Below are 12,376 nucleotides of genomic sequence, written 5' to 3' on the forward strand. Positions count from 1 at the left end.
AAAGGGTCTTCTATTAGCTATGGGTGGATGCATCTAAAGGTATAAGTTGCTCAGTGAGCACTGAACGAATGAATGAATTAATTAATTAATAAATGAATAAATGAACAAGCTACCCACAGTCAAAGTTCAACATGCCTGTGACTTATTTACTTTTTAGTTTTTATAATTTAGCACAGATTACCTAATCACTTTATCACTATAGTAGTTACTTTAGTTCACTTAACTCTCATGTCCTTCTTATGTATGATGGAAAAATATGCAGTGGTAGATAGAATGCTGAATATGTATTATCTCTCTTAATGATACCACAGAGACAGAGTGTTGCTGTGAAAAATATGTATAATATTTTTCTCAAGAAAATCCTTACCTATGAGACCCTATACATGGAAGGTGAATTGTTTCTTCAAAGAGGCAACTTGGTGGGTGTTAAGAAGGCAGGGAGGACCCACTTTGGGATCTGGTGTCAAGAGTCTACTTCTATCATTGTCACAGGTTTGCTGTGATCAGAAGCCGGTCCTTTCCATAGTAAAAATCATTCTATTGTGTTACATGGTATTTACGAAAGTGTGGAACACATCAGAATCAAATCATTTAATGCAAAGGAAGCCTCCCACACTTTCTAATTTTCTTATAGTGCTTCATATTAAGTCATGAAGGATGGCTTGTTTTAGTGCTAATATGTCCTCAACACTTCTGTAATATTCGCCAGCCTCCCTTTTTTAAAAGAGGGAGAACAAGGCTCTGGCTCAGAACATTCCAGAGGCAATACTATCTGTCTAGAATTTTATAAAATTCTTTTGTTTTCACTGTATTGATTTTTAGAGTTATCTTCTATTTATGGCATGTAATCCTGGTTTTCCATTTACCGGTAGTGTTACATATTTCCACTTTGAAATCATTGATTTTAACCAAAAATAAAAAAAGAAAGAAGAAAAGAAAGAAATGAGTCAATTTCAAGAAAAACACATTAAGTTAATAATATCCCAGGTATGGAAAAATTGTGAAGGTGATGCTCAGATGAGATGCAGGAGACACTGTGCTTGTTGATTTTCCAGGGTCTTTCGAGGAGGGAAACTGAGATTATCTGTGCACTGCAAACCCTGAAACTGCCAGCCAGAACATTCTAATGGAGATTAAATGAACTTCAGTTTTCACGACAGTTTCTGGGAAAATTAGTTTGTATAAAGTGATACCCAGATATTCATGAGCAACTATTATCTTTAATTGGTGCTTGTAAGAGAAAAAAATGGGTCTATAGAGACTCTGAAAAGGCTAAAGTGCCCTTTAACTTTAGAGGCCACAGAAAACAGCCCACAGTGCCCAGAGGCCACCTCAGCAAGAGGCTGAGGCCCTATGTGTTCTTCGAGCTCCCCCAGTTTGCGCCTCTCTGCTCCCTGGCCAAGAAGAGAGACAAGGCCAGCTGCACAGGCCGGCCCACTTTCGCACTGCTGAGATGTCTGAGCCAAAGTGAGCTAGGGGCCCGGATTCAGGCCTCTTCCCCTGTTCTGTCCCCACTCCCAGTTTGAAATATAGCAGAGCAGGAGGGTGAAACCAGGACAACCCTAAACTGTAGAGAATGGGTTTAAGTGAATGGGAATGGGCTTTCCTCTCCCGACTCTGTGCAGTCCACCTCCCCACCCTGACCCCACCCCAGGCCATCAGAGCTCACAGAAGACCTCTGGCTGAAGCTGACCTCTGGGAAAGCTATTGGATAGTGCTCTGAAGTCTGACAGAAAGGAGGATATCCCAGCTCTGGAGAAGGAAGGAAAGGAAAGGATGATGGATTTTTCCATGGATTTAACATTCACTGAACAATAAATGGGGTCAGCTGAATTAAAAAAAAAAAAAACAAAACCACACACACACACAACCCTGCATCTGACAGCTGAGTGACAAGAGCTGCTGGCTGTGGACTGAGGAGAGGCCTCGGGGTGCAGAGGTACAGAGAGGGAGAGATAATTATTCAGGATAATTAGCATCTTGGGTTAGAGGCTGCTAGTTCTGGGATGCACATGTGTTAGTATACTGACCCATCATTTGGATGCATCATCAACTCACAGCATGGCAGCACCAGACTGGGCAAAAACAATTGACATTCATCCATCCAATCCTCTACTCAACAGCACTGCATTCAACACCTACCATGTGCATGGCTCTGTGCTATGTACTGAGGATACAGTGGAGAATAGTTCAGACACTGTCTCTGCCCTCCACATACTTCATCTTCCAGCAGGAAAGATAAAAATATGAATAAATAATTGGAATGAAGCACGAGGAGTGCTCTGAGTTGAGTGCTCAAGTCCTACCTCACCTTTGGTAAAAAGCTTCCAAGAGACTGGGAAAAATTTCTTTATACTTCTCTGTCTTGAGTTTCCTCACTGGTGACAAAAGTTGGGGTGGAGGAGAGGTCCTACATCCATGGTTTTTAAGCCGTAGGGCTCTTTAAAAGTGCCCAGAGGGCTGGACATGGTAGCTCATCCCAGTCCTTTGGGAGGCTGAGGTGAGAGGATTGCTTGAGACCAGGAGTTTGAGACCAGCCTGGGCAACATAGCCAGACTCCACTTTATTTTTCATAAATAATTAAATAAAATAAAAGTCCCCAGAGGCTGTTGAGAAGGAGACTTCAACCAGATCTCTAAGCCACCTGTTTTTATTTTGTTTCATACATCGGGATTTTCTAAAATTGTGTTTGAACAAATAGTTCTGCTGAAATATATACAGAGAAAGTGAAAAGAGGTTGACAATGACTCAATTTAACGATGACCAATATTCCTTCCAGCTCTAGCTTTCTAAGACTGTAGTGACCCTAATGTCCCTAAGTTTAACCCCATAACTCTTTTATAAGCAAATATAAATCTATGACCAGACCCACATATTGAAGTAATTTTCTACCCACTTTATCCATTTGTTTTTCTGTAAACACCTAGAAAGCTGAAGTCATTAGTATATATGTACACACACATATATATGTGTATATTATTTATGTAGAATACATAGATACAGAAAAAATGTAGATGGAGAGATATGTTAATATGTTTACTACTGGGTTTAACTAAGTGTTGTTAAATTCCATGATATATTGGGAGGTCGAGGCAGGTGGATCACAAGGTCAGGAGATTGAGACCATCCTGGCTAACATGGTGAAACCCCGTCTCTACTAAAAAAATACAAAAATATTAGCCGGGCGTGGTGGCGGGTTCCTGTAGTCCCAGCTACTCGGGAGGCTGAGGCAGGAGAATGGCATGAACTCAGGAGGTGGAACTTGCAGTAAGCTGATATCACGCCACTGCACTCCAGCCTGGGCAACAGAGCGAGACTCTGTCTCAAAAAAGAAAAAAATTCAGTGATACAGTGGTTAAAAGTACAGAATTTTGAGAGTACATCACTACAACTTCCTAGATATGTTATTTGGGAGAACATATTTAATTTTTCTGTATCTCAGTCTCTTTTTTGTAAAATGGGAAGAGAGATGCCTAACTTCTCAGTATTCTTGAATTAAATGAAAGTGTCTAATTTTTGCAGTATTCTTGGATTAAATGAAAGTATTTATAGCACACAGCATGATATGTAGCAGGTAATAGAAGCCTATAAATAATATTTCCCTTCCCTTTTATGGCCCTTCCTAAATGCCAAGAGATGGATGGCCACAAGTTTCTTTATGTGTCCTTCTTGCTCTCAATCTAGATGGAGACATGGCTGCTTGGAAGTTGTCCTTAAAGGAACCACAGGTTGGTACAGAAGTGAAAGTACTATAATTTGGAAGATCTTCAAAATAACTCTTTTGACATTGTGGCATGTATTTTCCATACCTTTTTCCTAAGTGTATATAAAGAATGTAATATCTTCTGTCTTTGAGCAATTATAAACCCTCAGGATGAAAGAGCACAGTGATAGTACAAACAAATAAAACTTCATAACAAACAAGCAAACATAGACCTCTCGTGTGGTTCTTTGGGTTTTCAACAACTCTGAACTTGCATTTGCTTCAAGCACTGCCCATGTTCTAAGAGACTGTAATTGAATATACATTGTTCGATTTTTGTTTTTTTCACTAGTCCCATTACAGAGCTATAAGCATAGAAATAGAATGACCATGTCCACCCTGTTGATCAGTCTTTTGTTTCAGCAAATGAGTACTGTGATCCCACTATGGACCATATCCTATATCATGGGGGCTGAGATGAAGGGCAGAGTCCCTGTCCACACAGGACTCTCAGACTAATGTCAGCACACAGCCCCCACCCCATCTTGAGTCCCAAAATTCAGCTGTGATGTTGCAGACAAGCTGGAGACTTTCAGATAAGATAACAATACAAATAGCAGCAGTAGTAGCAGCTTCCACTTAGCAGGGCTTACTAATATGTAAGAATCTACTCTAGACCCTTTACATTTTCTGTCTCTGATTCTCTCCATACCTCTGCAAGACAAGTATGGTCACTACTTTTTTTTTTTTTTTAACTGCACTGAAGAGAAAAATAAAAAAGTGATTTGCTTAAGGTAGTGCAGTCAGTGAGTGATTGAGCCAGAATTACATAACAGGGTTCCCTTTTCCTCTGGGGACCAAGAGAGCTTATGGAAGGACATGGGCCATTTCTCAGCAAGATGACACTGCACAGTCACAGGCCAATGACTTGGCATTGCTTTGGCCCAGGAATTTCAACTCAGAGAAGTAGACTCAGGCAGCCCAGGAATTTTAGGTCCGGAAAAGTCATGTTTCCTCAGAGATGCTTGCTTTTGTCAAGCCAAGGGTTCTGACAGGGCTATACTCTCAGACCATTCAGCTCAACCTCAATCTTTAGTACCTACGAGACACAAGGTTCACCTATCTTGATACAGTGAGACACAGAAGAAAGAGCCAGGGCTTGAGTTTGTCTGAGCCTCAGTTTCCTCAGATGTAAAAAGGATATGAGAATATACCCTTCTACACAAGACTGATGTGATAACGAAATAAATTATCTAAATGGCCTGGCACACGGTAGATACTTAAGAAATGCTCATTCTCATTCATTTAATATTTATTGAGTGTCTACTATGAGCCGGTCACTCTTGTTGGTGCTTAGAACATACCAGTCAGCAAAACACGCAACAGATTGTTGCCTTTATGCAGGTTACATTCAAGGGTAGGGAAGCAGTTCTTACCCGACTCTACCTTATGTACTTCCTTGCCAGGCAATGACAAAGAAGCTTGCCTCCTGGTGAGGCCTACACCCTGTGGGACTGGAGGAGATCTCCCCTCCTCTTGCATATGTGTTAAATGTTGCAATCAGAAAGACCCTTGGAAACTCCACTCTGGGGCATTTGTTACACTGTAAATCCCTTGCCCTAACCTTATTCCGTCCCACAAACCAATTTAGAGAGCTGAGACCTTGGAAATCTCATCAGACCAGATGGATGAGAAAATCATCTAGGGAGAGGAAATTCAACAAACATATGCTGAATACATCTCTAGGCAGAGTCCTATGCTTCTGGTGCTGAGAAACAGGCTGAAGCACATACACAGTTTCTTTCACAACTTATTTGGAAGATAATTCTTTTCTGAATTAAATTACGATCTATGGTCTTTTTTCTTTACTCTCACTTAGTGTGATTGTATATGTACATGTCTAACTGCAGAAGAAGGAAGTATGATGATGGGGATGTTGACTGCGAATCCAATGAGAATGTTACAAAATATATGGTGTATGCACTGCAGTGCCTTTCTAAAAATCCAAAAAGAAATTCTGAATCCTGATCACATCTAATACCAAGGACTTCGGATAAGGACCTTTAGTACTAATTTCCTTATTTTGCCTGGGAAGCTGAGCTTCAAGGAACCTAAGGAACTTGTCCAAAGTTACATAGCTAATAAGTAACAGAATCAGGATTTGAGCCTGGGAAGTTCGACTTAAGAATCTGTATTTGTGGCCTTTATATTATTCTGCCTTCTTATTCCTTGAACTATTAATATGAGCCAGGAGCATTTTCTTCTTCCTCTTTCTTCTTAGTTTACTCTTCACAACACTCTAAAAGGCACTTACTATTATTGTCGCTTTTTATTGATAAAGAAACAATTGTACAAAGCAATGCTTTTAAGGTCTTGCTGGTTAATAAGTAGCAGTACTCGGATTTGAACCCAGGATGGTCTGGCTGTAATTCTCTTATTTGTAACTATTGTACTATACTGCCACAGGCCAGTGAGGTCCCAAGTGGGCTGCAATTAACATTGTAAATGTTAATTGTGTAGTTAACAATGTGTAAATGTGACTTACACATTTCTTTGGCTTATATACATTGCCTCTCTTGCCTCCTTGCAATTCATTCTCCACATAACAGCCCAGTGGTATTTGTAAAGTAAAATCTCATTACATCACTAATTCACGAGCTCTTTCACTCATTCCATAAGCCTTCATGCCAGGCACTTTTCTGGTAACTGTGGAGGCAGTGATTAATAAAATAGTCTTACCCCTTACGGAGCATCAAGCCAGCCAGTCCCCAGATTTCCATTATATTTAGAATAAATCCAAAAACCTTAATATTAGACCCAGTGGATCTGGACTTCCCTATCCTTCCTCCCTCTTCTTCTTGTTCTTCCCCTCTCTCTCTCCTCCCTTCATAGTAACCTTCAATAAGTTTGTCTATCAGTCCATCATTCCAGCTTCCCTCCAGCCTCAAGTCTTTAGCACAAGTGAGCTCTTTCTTCTGGATGGTTCTTCCTTATACATTCATTAGTTTTATAATTCAATTGATGTGTTTGTCTCCTACTAGACTGCAAGTGCCATGTGGTCAGAGCTATGCCTTATCTTCTTGACATATGTGTCTTTAACCTCTAGCAAAATGTCTCTGGGACCTTGGAGGCATTCAATAGATATTTTTTGAATAGTTGAAGGCATGAATATTATGTTAGGTGCACAGAATTAAAGTATTAATATTTGGGTCTGGAAGGGAGGTGGAGAGGGAAAATAGTCAGAAAGCTTCTCAGAAAAAGTTAAAGTTATTTAAACTACACATCACGACTGGTATTTGGCAGAGCAGTCAGGAAAGTTTCCACAAGAACAGAGAAGAATGTACATGTGTTGTTATGCTAGGATGGGGTGGACATAGAGACATCTAGATGAACTCTGGGTAGTTTGTAAAGATGAAGCTGAAAGAGGGTGTAGGGAAGATAAGGCTGGAGGACTAACATGTTGAGAACCAATGCTTTAAGAGAGAGAGAGTGTGTCCCTGCTTCAAACTCATCCCATGAGCACAAGTTGTCCAAACACTCGCACCCAGATTCCCTCTTGCCTAATATCCTCTAATCTAGTACGCATCGTGATGCATTTGGTCATCTTATGTCTCTCTCCCCTGCTATGCTAGAAAGTTCTTGTGAACAATGGCTAGAACTCAATCATCTTAGTCTCCTCAATGCCTTGACTGAAAAGGGCCCTTGGTAGAAGTTCAATAAATCTTTATTAATTTAAATGAAATTCAGGTAGAATAAAATATATTGAGGTAAAATCAGTTATATTTTTCTCATTTCTCCATTATACCAGTTATCATCTTTCACTTCCTAAAGTCTGGCTGGATCATCAGGTGCCAGGTTGAGAAAAGCCATTCCAAATCAACACAAAGGAATTACACAAATTTACACAAAGGAGACAAAGTAGACTACCAAAGAGAAACACAGAAACAGAGAACGACTTTGAGAAAGACACAAATAAAATGAAACGGAGAAAACAAGAGTCTCCTTGTCAAAATCTGAAGGAGCCTGTTGGCGTCTCCCACAGCCCCAGGGAGCAAAGATAAAGATCCCATCCCTATGAGTATCAAGCTGCATCTATTACATACCACAGCTAATTTAATTGTTACAGCATGAACTGACCTGCCAAACTTTTATTGTTGAGACTACTTGAGAAGGTAGTTATGGAGGGTAAGAAGGAAAGCCATGTCCTTGTCCTCCATTGGCCTGGGACATAGGTGTCCCTTTTTCATTCCCTTGACTTCCTCTCAATTCACACAATTAGGATTCTTCATATTCCTTTAGGAATTCCCTACTGGCCAGGAAAATGTTAAAATGTTGGGTAATTTCTTCTTCCTGAGAAGCCCTTTTCTCAGCAGGCAAGCAGGAGGTAGAAATCAAAACCAGGGTGGCTGCCTCGGGCGATGAAGCTAGAGTGACAGAGGTTGGCTGAGGTTAAACCAAAGAACAGTCCAGAAGATGGGAGAATCCCAACAAATTTTCAGTCATATTTCCCAAAGTGGGTTCCTGAAAATTGTTCCTTTAGAAAAAGCATCATAGTCAAGCACATTTAGGAAACTTTCCTTAACAATTCCCGTCTCTTTGAAATTCACAAGCCCCTTTGACATATTAAAGTTTCTGAAAAGTCATTGAATAAAGAAACCTGTTTACATTTGATTAACCAACATTTTTCCAAACTAACTAGTCCCAGAACTGTTTTTATATTCTACGGCTCATATATTAGCATTCCACTGGACTAATGTTCTCCTGTGTGGACTTTGGAGATCAGGTTAAGGAGAGGTGAGCATAACCTTGACAAGTTAAAGCATGCTTCTTGGGCTGGGCACGGTGGCTCACGTCTGTAATCCCAGCACTTTGGGAGGCCTAGGCGGGCGGATCACCTGAGGTCAGGAGTTCAAGACCAGCCTGGCCAACATGGCGAAATCCCATCTCTACTAAGAAAAAAATACAAAAATTAGCAGGGTGCCTGTAATCCCAGTTACTCAGGAGGCTGAGGCAGAAAAATTGCTTGAACCTGGGAGGCAGAGGTTGCAGTGAGCCGAGATCATGCCATTGCACTGCAGCCTGGGTGACAGAGCGAGTGACTGCCTTATTTTAAAAAAAAAAAAAAAAAAAAAAAAAAAGAATGCTTCTTGGAGAAAGCAAAGGTTATGAGTGATTTTGAAAAATGAAGGATGAAGAGGTACTGATTAAGCTGAAGACAGAGGGAAGGTTCAGAAAGCTCATGTGTTCATTTAATACTGGATTTAATAAATATTCATTCAGTGCCCACTCTGAGCCAGAAAGTATGCTTGGTCTTAAAGACACAGAGGGTGACCAAGAAAGGCATAAGCCTTGCCCTCATGGAACTTGCATTCTGCAGGAGAACAGATGTAAGCAGACCATCGCAGAGTAATTTTTCTATCTGGTATGACAAAAGAGAAGGGGGGTCTAAAGATTAGGTAAGAATTCTCCCGGCCTGGCCGGGCACGGTGGCTCACACCTGTAATCCCAGCACTTTGGGAGGCTGAGGTGGGCGGATCATAAGGTCAGGAGATAGAGACCATCCTGGCTAACACGGTGAAACCCCGTCTCTACTAAAAATACAAAAAATTAGCCGGGCGCGGGGGCGGGTGCCTGTAGTCCCAGCTACTCAGGAGGCTGAGGCAGGAGAATGGTGTGAACCTGGGAGGCGGAGTTTGCAGTGAGCCAAGATCGCGCCACTGCACTCCAGCCTGGGCGATAGAGAGAGACTCTGTCTCAAAAAAATAAAAATAAAAATAAAAATAAAAATAAATTCTCCCAACAGAATAGCAAGGAAAGAATTTGCAACAGGGAAAACCACATGAACAATGGTCTCTTTGTCATCCTCAAACACATCAGACACGCTTCCATCTCAAGGTCTTGCACTTGCTGTTCCCTCTACCTGAGGGAACTTCGTTCCCATCACCTGAGATGCTCTTTGTTCAGGTCTCTCACCTCCTTCCGGTCTTTGCTCCAACATTGCCCTTTTCTGACTTACTTATTTAAAACTAGACAGCCCTTTCCCTCATCTAGCACAGTTGTCTTTTTTTTTCTGCTTTTCTTTTTCTTCTGTATCAATTATCAACATCTGATAAAATATTTATTTTGTATTTTTTTCCTTTTCCTGTCTCCCTTTCCTTCTAGAATCATCTTTTAGAGCTGAGTGAATGGTGCCTCTGGATTGCATCTGCAACCTCACATTCCAGACTGCTGGCTCCATGAAGGCAAGGAGTTTTGTCTCTGGTTAACTGCTGATACCAGTGCCTGGTACATAGTAAGAACTCAATAGATATTTGTTGAATAACTGAATTGGTAAGCAGATAAAAAGCATGGGAGATTTTAAGGACAAAGAAGAGAGGTAGAGGACAAGCATTTATATACCATAAACTCTTTGCAAAGCACACACATGGATTACAGAACTAGTTTAAGATTGATATTATATCTATTTTACAGTTGAGTAAGTGGAAGCTCAGAACGGTAAAGTGACTAACCCAGTGCCACACATCAAATAAGTAGAGAAGTCCAGAGTCGAACCTAAACCTGATTCAAATAGTTAAAATGACATAGACCTGATTAACTTTTAGTGATCTCAGGTGGCTCTTTGGGTGTTGCTCTTCCATGTTAATGCACTTCTCCGCTGAACTAAACATGTGGCTTTCTGAGGTGGCCCAAAGTGCATGGAACTGATTGCCTCCCAGTTATGGTGTTGATAAATAATGGCATGGCAACCCTTGGGGCTGGAGATGACTCAGCAGACCAGAGCTGGAAAAAGAGCCCATCTCTCCCCACCCTAAACATCTCATTCATTCTCTAATGTCAGGTGCCTTGCTACCCCCATGCTGGGACAGTTAATAGCTCACCCAATAAACGGGTGTGTAACAAAGTCTACTGCAAGGCCATCACTACTTGCAGTATCAAATAATGATACTTGCATCAACTTTGGCTGATCTCTGTGCTGGCCACATGATTAATTCCAACTGGTTGTTGTCCCCTGCCTGGGGTTATTCAGAAATCCTTCACTTCTTGGCTGATAGTCTACAGATTCCCAGCGCTTGTGAAAGGATTTGAGAGTTTTCTTCCTCCCTCCCATTCTTCTTTCCTTCCTTTGTTACTTCATTTATTTATTTTTTCATATAGTCATATATAGATCTAGTTATTCATTCATTCATGGATTCATTTATTCATTAATTAATTTACTCAAATATTTCTATGATACTAATTTATAATCTGTATTCATTCATAAATGCATACACAGATTCAGTTTCTTAATCAAATCAGGTATTGTAAGGGATATGATGAGAGTTATCTGATCTTGGAGAAATCACTTAACTTCTCTAAGCATCATTGTCCAATTGAGGGAGGTAGACTTAGAGTACAAACCCAAGCCAGCTAGAACCAAATGCCTCATCCAACTCTACAATTCCTTGAGTTTAAGATGTGTAAGACACAACACTGCCTTACAATATTTTCTAGTCTATTTCATATATTTTCCATCCCAACCTAGTGTGATTCACATATTTTCCATCCCAACCTAGTATACACATGCATGTATATATGACTGAAATGCAAGCTTTATGAAAAAATCCTTAGGCTTGCCACAAACAAACACACACACACACACACACACACACACATATGCCCCATACTAAGGAGATTAACAAGTAAACAAATACATTCAGGATAATGTATGTATAATACATTCAGGATAATGTTTTTAAGACACTGTTTCTCTCTATTTATTTATTTATTTATTTATTTAGAGACAGTGTCTCGCTTCATCACCCAGGCTGGAGTGCAGTGGTGTGATATCGGCTCACTGCAACCTCCAGTCACACCCTTCCCTCCACCTGCCCACCCATTCCCACCCCGGACCCCAAGCTCAAGTGATCTTCCCACCTCAGCCTCAGTCTCCTGAGTAACTGGGACCATGGGCACACACCGCCATGTGGCCTGGCTATTTTTTGTTTGTATTTTTAGCAGAGACAGGGTCTCGCCATGTTGTCCAGGCTGGTCTTGAACTCCTGGACTCAAGAGATCCATCTGCCTCGGCCTCCCAAAGGGCTGGGATTACAGGCATGAGCCACCACACTCAGCCTACATCCTATTTTCTTTTTTTAAATGTTGGCTCCAATCCAGTAAGTTGACTTTACAACCTACTAATGGATTATGACCTGAAGTTAGAAAACTATGGTGTAGAAGATCTAGAGAGAGACCTTCGATTACAAGTACATATAACACAAGCTGGATACTTGGATACTGTTTTAGACTCTTCACTCATCTTCCACATTCAACAGCCTTCTACCTGTGTAAGCTCTGTCTCTTACATAGCCCTCCAGTCCATCCTCCAAACTGCAGCCAGTGATCATTCTAAAATATGCCTTTGATGGAAAGTCTGTAATAGTCTTCACTTGTCTACATTATAAAAGAAAAAAACAATACATTCATCTAATTCCTTAGCCTTGTCTGGCCTTGATTTCTCCTCCAGGGTCATTTCTCACTAATTCTGCTTTTGTATCTCATGTTGAATCAATGTTGAGTCATGCACAAGTCCTTGAATCTTTCATGCTCTTTCATATGTTGGGCCTTTGCTTTTGAAGATTTTTCTGCCTGGAATTCCCGTTTCACCCAATACTGGGCTCATTCCAGGATCAGCTC

General features: G+C 40.8%; 1 protein-coding gene across 3 annotated transcripts in view; it reads right to left on the reverse strand.

Moving 5' to 3' along the window:
• The window catches only part of ASTN2 (astrotactin 2), a 997,527-nt gene that overhangs the window by 136,014 nt on the left and 849,137 nt on the right, over positions 1–12,376 (reverse strand). The window lies entirely within an intron of this gene.

Source organism: Pongo abelii, chromosome 13 (assembly GCF_028885655.2).
Source record: "Pongo abelii isolate AG06213 chromosome 13, NHGRI_mPonAbe1-v2.0_pri, whole genome shotgun sequence".
In the NCBI taxonomy this organism is placed as follows: Eukaryota; Metazoa; Chordata; class Mammalia; order Primates; family Hominidae; genus Pongo; species Pongo abelii.